Below are 8,962 nucleotides of genomic sequence, written 5' to 3'. Positions count from 1 at the left end.
TCTCAAAAGCACCAGTGAGATGAATTACCATTAACTCTCGCGCATTGAAAGATGCCCGCTGGCCAGGCAATTGTGAGAACTCCCGATGGTGGTCTTCCTGTAATGCCATGAGATCATTTACATCCTCTGAGCATACAGGCCTCAGTTTAACACTGAACCTCTAACAACACAGGAGTCCCTCAATCCTGCACTGAAAAATCAGCCCAATGTGTGTTGTTAAACCTTGAAGTCTATTTTTTGAATTGTGAATCAGGGGAGAGCGCGAACGCAGTCCCCCACTACCACAAATTTTGCAGTTGAGTATCCCGCATTTGGGGACATCGCAGGCGTCAGCACACCCGAAGTGCAATGGGCTAGCCTCGTCCTGGGAGAACCACCTTCCTGATCATGGTCTCTCCCCTGCCAGGTAAGTTAATCCCACAAACTTCTGATTGAGAGACTAGAGTGGCAACAGCTGACCCAAGCTCCTCATTCTACAATTCAATGAACTACCAAGGAAAAAAAAAACTGCGGTAAGGTGCAAGTTATTAATTTTGGAAGGGACAAACACACATGGCAGTATCTGGAATAATCTCTCTCAGGTATCACATCAGCTGCTTTTAATGAAAATTCATCCGAAACTCGTCCCTCAGCTTGTTTCTATTTTCGATGTTTTAAATGAGATCCCAGGTTCACCAGAATGTATGGACCAAATCAAAGTTTATTAGAATTCTGACACATTTTGATAGTCAGAATAACACATCCTGATTGTGTGAATTCACATTACGCAAAGGACGTTAGGGTAGGAACTGCTGTTGTTTTGAATAGTGTGAGGCGGAAATAGTGGAGGAGTGGAACTGAACATATTGTTGCCAACATTTTCATATTTGCCACTCACCCAGACTCACGGACCTGTAGCTAAACTGTAACAGATCACTACAGGCATTTGTAGAATGTGGGTTGGAGTAGTTGAAGTGAATTAAGGAGAAGCTAGATAAGTACGCCAGGGAGAAAGGGATAGAAGAGTATACCACAAAAGCAAAATACTGCGGAAATTGGAAAACTGAAATAAAAATAGAAAATGCTGCAAATACTCAACAGGTCAGGTAGCGTCTGTGGAGAGACGAGCATCAGGACCTGTAACCTTTCACCAGAACCTGAGGAGAACATTTAGAAGAATATGCCAACCTGATTAGAGGAACAGGGTGAGAGAAGGTTCATGCGAGTGTAAATGCTAGCGTGGACAGTTGGTAGGAATGATCTGTTTCTGTGCTGTTTTTTATGGCCAGTATGTGAAATAGAAAAGTTCCTTAAGCTTGACCAGGGAGCTTTTGCTGTTATCAGATTTTTCTTTTTTTTTAACAAAAGATCATTTCAAAATGTGGGGAGACCAGAGGCCGGATTTTATGGCCCCCTGCCAGTGTATTTGAAGGTGGCAGACTCTAATAAAAAGTTAGTGGCCTTCTGTCCCACCCCCAACCTGTTTCCCATACTATAGTGTGCTGGGAATGCCCTTAATAGCCACTTAAAAGCCTCTTTCCACCTCCACTGCTATTTTACCTGCAGCAGGGGAAGGTGGAGGCTTGGCAGGTAGTCTGGCAGCTTTCACTGTGTGGACTGCTGTCAGGCAGGGAGAGGAGGTATGACCTTTGGGGTGCCCCCTGTGCCCAATATCGTACCTTCCTTTAACCCTCCACCACCGCCCCCCCTCCCCCAAATCTCTCAAACTCAGCTTGCTACTCCCTCCCTCCCCTTGCTGGGGTCTGCCAGCCAGACTTGTCCAAAATCCCAGACTTACATTTAAGTCCGGGCTCCACCTATCATCTTCTCAGGGATTGCCTGTAGTTGCAGAAGTGGCCACTGCTCAATGGTGGTGCTGCTGGGACTACAGAGATGTTGGTCAATCAGATTGCCCAGCAACCCTTTTGGGCAGGGCAGATCGCTAACTGGGGATGTCACAGCTGCTATTGTCCAAAGGCCAACAGAAACTGATGCACAATGACCACACAGATTTAGTGGCTGCAGAATGAATTTCCACACAATGGGTGTGAAGAAAAACCACTCCTTCAGAAGGAGAATGCAACTGACTGAGATTCAAACCCAGGAGTGTGTCAATGCTAACGTCAGCAGGGACCATTGTGTGGACAGTGGGGGCACCGGTACTATGGTCACGTGACAGAAACCAGCTTGTGATAAGAAACATTTATTAGCACACATCTTGAAAGCAGTCTCAGATTGTCAGTCTGCATGGGAGACAAGAAGACCACTGAGGGAATAGAATCTGCCCAGTAAAGGAAGAATTATGGCTAGAATCCCCCAAAATGCAGAGAAGTGGAGCTATTATTTTACCTAAAACAAAAACAGAAAATGCTGCAAAAACTCAGCAGGTCTGACAGCATCTGTGGAGAGAGAAACAGAGTTGACGTTTCGAGCCCCTGTGACTCTTCTTCATTACTTTACCTTCTGATTTGCAGAACAAAGTCAGATCTTTGAAGTGGTGTGCCGTACTTGAATGCAGCGCTGCAAAACGTTTAACGATCTCCTTCACTCTGCAAGGGTGAGCACTGAGTTGGCATGGAACTGCGTGTGGATGTGCCATTCGTCATGGCGCTCAGAAGTGTAAGAGTCTGTGTGTCAAATGGCACTGAAATATGTGCCAGCCAAGGCTGGCAGATGTGTCCATTTGTCTTGGGTACATCGAAGGGTGAGCTGCGCTAATCTGATGTGCACACAACCTGGTTCTCGGGAGACAGGGCCAGGCTGAACAGTGTTGCAGCAAGAGACCGGACTAATGACTTCTCTTCTGCCTGTTCAGGAGAAAAAGAGCCATAGTGTTGTTGACCAAACACAAATGGTTGGTGGGGTGGCCAACTGGCCCATAATGACCAAGTATGAGATGGAAGCCCTGGAGCTCGTGTGCCATTGTGGAGCAAGGTCCACTGGTCGTGGAGAGGCAGGGGTCTCAGGGGAATGTAAGAGCCCAGTGGAGAGCTGCGAGAATTGCGGAGATTGCAATAAATGTAGGTCGCATCATCTCAAGTGAGAATTTCTAAGGAAGAGTTGCAACTGATCACCCAGTCACAATGCCTCCTTGAGGCAGTTGTCCATGATGTCAGCAGCCCGTCTCGCAATCACATTGACTATGTGGTGATTGAATGTACTGATATATTGTTTTCCTCCCTCAGATGAGCCATCCTCAAGAGGCTGCAGAGACCCCAGAGACCCCCTCCAATACCTGGTGAGGAGCCCCAGCCAGATCCACCCGCATTACATCCTCTCCAGGAATCAGGCACCAGCGCAGACACATGCATGCTGGCGGGCATTAGTTTGCGGCTCAGATGGTAGCGCACAGTGGGGACGGCTCTATATACTCACATGAGGAGCTGGCGGAGGCAGAGAGTGCTCAGGGCATCAACAGTCGGAGGACTGCTGGAGAGCAGGACGATGCTGAGTCTGAGGCAGATGTTGAGCCTCTGGAGTCGTTCATCGGGCTGCAGATGCTGAATGTCCAGCAGGATGCGCGGGAGAATCTGGCGGAGCTACCTGAGGGTCTCCAACATGGAGGTGTCCATGCGGATCGTGGGCACGGCGTTGACCTGGAGCTCCGAGCACACTGCCTCCTCGATTGAGAGAGTGGTGACTCTCATGGAGAGGTAGCTCTGGGAACAGAATCAGGGGTTTCCAGGGCTGTGCTCGGACCTGCAAGCCCTCACACTGGCAGTGACTGAAGGAGGTCACTGCCAGTGTGAAAGATGGATGAGGTATCTAATATCTCTGCTAGTTGCCCATCCATCAATGGTGAGCAGGGAGGTTCAAACCGACCTCATGCTAGAGGACAACCTGCCTGTCATCTCTGCCAGCTCCTCTCAGGGGGCTCTGGATAATGGCAGCAGCTCGTCCGCCCCTCTGCCAATGACTGAAGCATCTGATAAAGCTGTGACCAGTGAGGAGTGCCCATCCCTGGCGCTGGACGCACCCTCCCAGGCGGGGCCTACACAGGCTCCACTGGCCAGTGGACAACCGCCAAGGTCATCAGGGCTGACTGGACAGCAGAGTCAGCAGGCTGCCCATAATGCCGTTGCCAGCAAAGAGGGGGAGGGGGCGCACTAAGACGCAACACTCACAAACCTGAGTTAAAGGTACCATGAGCTCAAGAGGGGTTTTTTACGGGTGAGATTATTTCAGCTGAGCAGCGTTAGATGTTCGTTTTGTAGCTACATCCAACAAGACATAAATATTTATTTTCTTTTCATGGCCTGAGGGTGCTTCATGCTTTCCATTGGTGCAGGACATGTCAGTGACTTGTGATAGATGGGAGGGGCGGCAAACTTTATTTCAGCGGTTATAAATCAGCACTGGGGTCATAGGATGGCCCTTATCAGGAATGTTTCGTAAAGAGGCACGATCTGGGCCTAGGTTTGAAGCCATGACTTGGCTGCCTAGCTAAACATGCGGAGAATCAAGACCTCCTTGGTGTTCCTGCCTCCCTGAAGGTTCCTCATGTCAGCCTCCACGTCTCGCACTGCGCCTCCCCCGGCTCCTCATCAGAACCATCACTTGAGTCATCCTCAGCGACCTGTAGAGCTGCCTCGCTGTCCTCATCCTCCAATAGGTCCCCCCCCTTGCCAGAGCCAGATTGTGTGTAGCGCAGCCGACAATGACTATATCCGGCACGTGCTCTGGAGAGTTTTGCAGAGCTCCCGCTGATCCCCCCAGGCGTCTGAACCACATCTTCAGCAGCCCAATGGTCATCTCAACCTCTGGCCTTGTGGAGGCACGATTTCTGTTGTGCCTGTCCTGTGCTTCTGTCCTTGGGCGCCGGAGTGGCATCATAGGCCACCTTTTCGAGGGATAGCCTTTATCACCTGGGAGCCAATCATTCAACCGAGCAGCCTTGACGCCTCGGAGTGTCGCAGGCTGTAGGCACCATGGGACCTTCCATGGAATCTTGCACAGACTTGCAGAATCTGTGTCCTGTGATCACAAACTATCTGATCGTTTATGATGGCCACGTGAGTACAGCCTATGGTACCCTGGAGATGGGGCGGGGGGAACCCAGCAATTACTGCGAAGTCTCTGGCTCGCTCAGTCTGGCTGGCTTCGTCAGTCCGCTAATGAATGGGGGTTATGACCCATCTGAAGAGGGCGCGGTGACCAACAGTGAGCCTCAGATTGGGACACATCGATCCTCCACTGACCCATGGAAAGAGCCAGAGGTGAAAAAGCTGAGGCCTGCTGGAGCCTTTACAGCCACTGGGATAGGGCGGCCGCCTACACAGTTGGAGGCAATCTCTGGCCCAATCAACTGGCATATGGAGGCGGAGCCTCATTCGGCACTGTACCTCAGACATGTTAAGGTAGCTGGAGTGCTGCCGGTAGTCTCCTGATGCAGGATATCACAGAATCACAGAAGCACCTTCGGCCCATCGAGTCTGCTCCGACATGTGAGAAACACCTGACCTACCTACCTAATCCCATTTACCAGCACTTGACCCATTGCCATGAATGTTATGACGTGACAAGTGCTCATCCAGGTACTTTTTAAAGGATGTGAGGCAACCCGCCTCCACCCACCCTCCCAGACAGTGCATTCCAGACCGTCACCACCCTCTGGGTAAAAAAGCTTTTCCTCACATCCCCCCTAAACCCCCTGCCCCTCACCTTGAACTTATGTCCCCTTGTGACTGACCCTTCAACTAAGGGGAACAGCTGCTCCCTATCCACCCTGTCCATGACCCTCATAATCATAAGTGTCTCCTGCAGAAACTTCCACTTTGCACTTCCTGCTGGCCCTACAGCTCCCCGTGGCTGTGCCTCTCTTCCCCCAGGTCACTCTCTGGGACCCTGCCTGTGTTCCGCTGGCCTTCTCCCCCTTCTGGCCCTTCCATCCTCTTCAGAGGATGCCCCACCAGTGGAGTATACAATCCCCGATTGCAGAAATGCAGAAGGCACTCTCTTGTACACTGAAGGGTGCACTCAGCAGAAATCCTCCAACACAGTTTGAACACCAATCAGTCCTAAAGAAAAGCTAGAAAGTCAAAGATTCCTCCCGAAAACACGGAAAAAGGCTATGAACGATCAGGAATCAACCAACAGCAAAGACGCGCCTGAACTCCTTACCACTCACATTGACAAGGCTCTGGATGACATTCATCATGCCCTGGATGGAGAAACCAATAAAAACGGGGTGGTCGCTGACCGGTGTTGCCTGTGCACCGACTGTTAAATCACACAGGCAGCGTGAGATCACAAACATAAAAAAAAAACCAAAATGCTGCGGATGCTGGAAATCTGAAACAAAAACAGAAAACGCTGGGAAAACTCAGTAGGTCTGACAGCCTCTGTGGAGAGGAAGACAGAGTTAACATTTCGAGTCCCTGTGGCTCTTCTTCAGAGCCCAAACAATTGGGTATTAAAGTGGCTTAATTGCCAGATTAACTATCGGCGGGTGCGTTTCCAACTTCTCTATGCACCCGTCGACCGTAATATCAGTCGATGTCCCTCATGACATCACAACGCCGGCCAGAGGGTGGAATCGCCCCAGATTTGCACTAAGTACAGCAGCGGGCGCGAGAAAGGACATTTTACCCACCGGCCGCAATGTCGGCTTTTCGTGCTGTATTGTCCGATTCCCGCCTCATTAATTGTGCAGCCACAGGATTCGTGCCATCTCGCCGGTGGGCATCCTCAGATTTGCCCACCACACCGCTACCTCGCCACTTCTTCACGCAGGGCGCCATGTTTAAATTCCATCTGCACGCACACTTCTCAATCTTGTAGTCCAGGAGTTCACCGGTGAAGGCATGGCCCTAAAAGTCAAGGAAAGTGCGGCCCCCCCACCCCGCCGATTCAGCGACACATCCCTGGGATGCCTTCAGGACACTGTGGTGTCCCGCCGTGATGTCCTCTATCCACACACTGGCCGCAGGAGGCCCATCAGTCCTACCAGGCCGGCTTGGGAGGTGGGGGCAGGGGTGGTCAATGCCAACGCTGCACACAAGAGGTCAGCCATCCAGTGCAGAAAACGTTGAATGATCTCATTTGTGCTGCCAGGGTGAGGGAACCATCTCATCACTCTAAACTCACTTACTCACAAGCCCATCACACGTTCACTGGCATCTCACTCACTGCCAACTCAAGGGGCATCACCACTCACTCTCTCACACACACACACCCTCACATCTCCATCCGGCCTCACCTCCTCTGGAGGCTGCCTCCTCAGCCCTCATCCTCTTGAGGCCACTTGCACAGATCAACTTGTGACCCCCACACGCACCCTGGGATACCCCACTTCCCCAGTACAGCCCTCGCCCTGCAACCTCTTCCCTTGCCTGAGGCCACTTCTCCCCCTTCCCCAAGCAAGCCCTGGCCCTGCAGCCAGTGAAAAGCCACCCCCACCTTATGGCTGGTCCGGTGGGCAGAGACCTGCCCGTGAGCACAACCCTAAAAGTGATGTGGTGCTGCCTGCGAAGTCTGGTGTAATTAAGATGGAGATAGGTAGGTTCTTGATTGGTAAGGGGGATCAAAGGTTACGGGGAGAAGGTGGGAGAGTGGTGTTGAGAAACTTATCAGCCATGACTGAATGGCGGAGCAGACTCGATGGGCCGAATGGCCTAATTTCTGCTCCTATGTCTTATGGTCTGATGGTCTTATGGGGTGTCAGTGCTGCCCGAAGCAAGGGAGGCAAACAAACCTCGAAGTCCCAAGTGAAGTGCAGCTCACCAGGTGCACGTGGCTGATGTTCAGTTGAGAAACGCGTCGGCGTGAAATCCCACTGACGTGCCTGGATGATCCAGCGTGGGGGTTTCGGGGGGTGGGGGGGGGGGATGATGATTTTGGCGAGCAGGGATTATCATCAGAGGTGCAGATGTATTAAAATGACATTCCCCCGTGTCTGGTGGTGGGAAACGCGGACTGCCCTTGACGAGCAGGGCAGACGCTCACAAGCTGGTTTCACCAAGGTGTAGAACCGGGTTTCAGCCTTTCCCTCCAGATCGGCTGCCTCACGCCCGCCATGGTGCCCGCTGCTAATGGGAACGCTAACTTCCGGCCGTAATCCTGGGCGATTCCACGCTCATTCAGGCCGCCGCGCGGCCGACACTGGGTCGTAAACCTCTGCCCCTGTCGTTGCAAGGAGCAAGCCGCTGTGAATTAATCGCCAAAAACATCCAACCTCCGATTCTTATCGTTGAATCAAAGAGAAAAATATCAGGCCTGCAATGTTTCCAGCGTCCGTCTCGAAAGGCAAAGAGTAATCGTGACTCTTTGGACCCTTTTAGGCTGAGCGCTTGCCGCCTCTTTTGTAATCACGGCCCGGACTTTACGCCATTGGAGCGGGTGCACGCCCGCCCCAGCAGTGAGTGAAATTACCCGGGAAGATGCGGGGCGCGTGTCCCGACATCATCGCGCACCCACGCAACGTTTCACTCAGCGTGCACGTGTGACAGTCAGAAGTGCACCCACCGACAATTAAGTGGGGCAATTAAGCCCATTCAGAAGTCAGTTGAAAGCGATGTAACGTGGACCATCCAGTTTTGCAGCTGGCGTACATGCCAATCGGCCAAGCGGACTTCTCATTTTCCTTACCACCTCGAACCTGGGCGGGCTGAAAGGTCCAGGGTGAAATATAATTGTCTGGAGGCTGATGCTTTCTGAGTTCTGCTCTCAGTTGCTTGAATGTGCTGCATAGACGCAGTTTGCTGCGTTTTTTTTTCTTCGCGTTTGATTTGTGCACATCTGCAGCTCCGTGATGCAGCTCCACAGCAGCTGTCTGCCTTCAGGGAGCTCATTGCAAGCATGCGCCTGCGCCCCCTCACTCTTCTAGGCACCTGCCCCCCTCACGCCTCCCCCTCCCCTCCCCCCACCCCTCCCCAGCAGCGTCAAGCCTTTCTCAGTGTAGCGTTTCACACTGGCTGCACGGTAATTGGCCAGCCAGCACAAAGTCAGGTTCGGTGGGGCTGATCGCGGCCGGAAGGGCATTTCG

At 52.0% G+C, this 8,962-nt stretch overlaps 1 non-coding gene across 1 annotated transcript; it reads right to left on the bottom strand.

Annotated features, from left to right (window-relative positions):
* Positions 1-250: 250 nt before the first annotated feature.
* Positions 251-414, bottom strand: LOC121280627. The gene has a single exon (XR_005943666.1). It is a non-coding gene; the product is annotated as a U1 spliceosomal RNA (small nuclear RNA).
* Between the last annotated feature and the right edge of the window lie 8,548 nt (positions 415-8,962).

Source organism: Carcharodon carcharias, chromosome 7 (assembly GCF_017639515.1).
Source record: "Carcharodon carcharias isolate sCarCar2 chromosome 7, sCarCar2.pri, whole genome shotgun sequence".
In the NCBI taxonomy this organism is placed as follows: domain Eukaryota; kingdom Metazoa; phylum Chordata; class Chondrichthyes; order Lamniformes; family Lamnidae; genus Carcharodon; species Carcharodon carcharias.
Note: the sequence above shows the minus strand (reverse complement) of the source record. Positions and strands in the feature narration are given on the sequence as shown.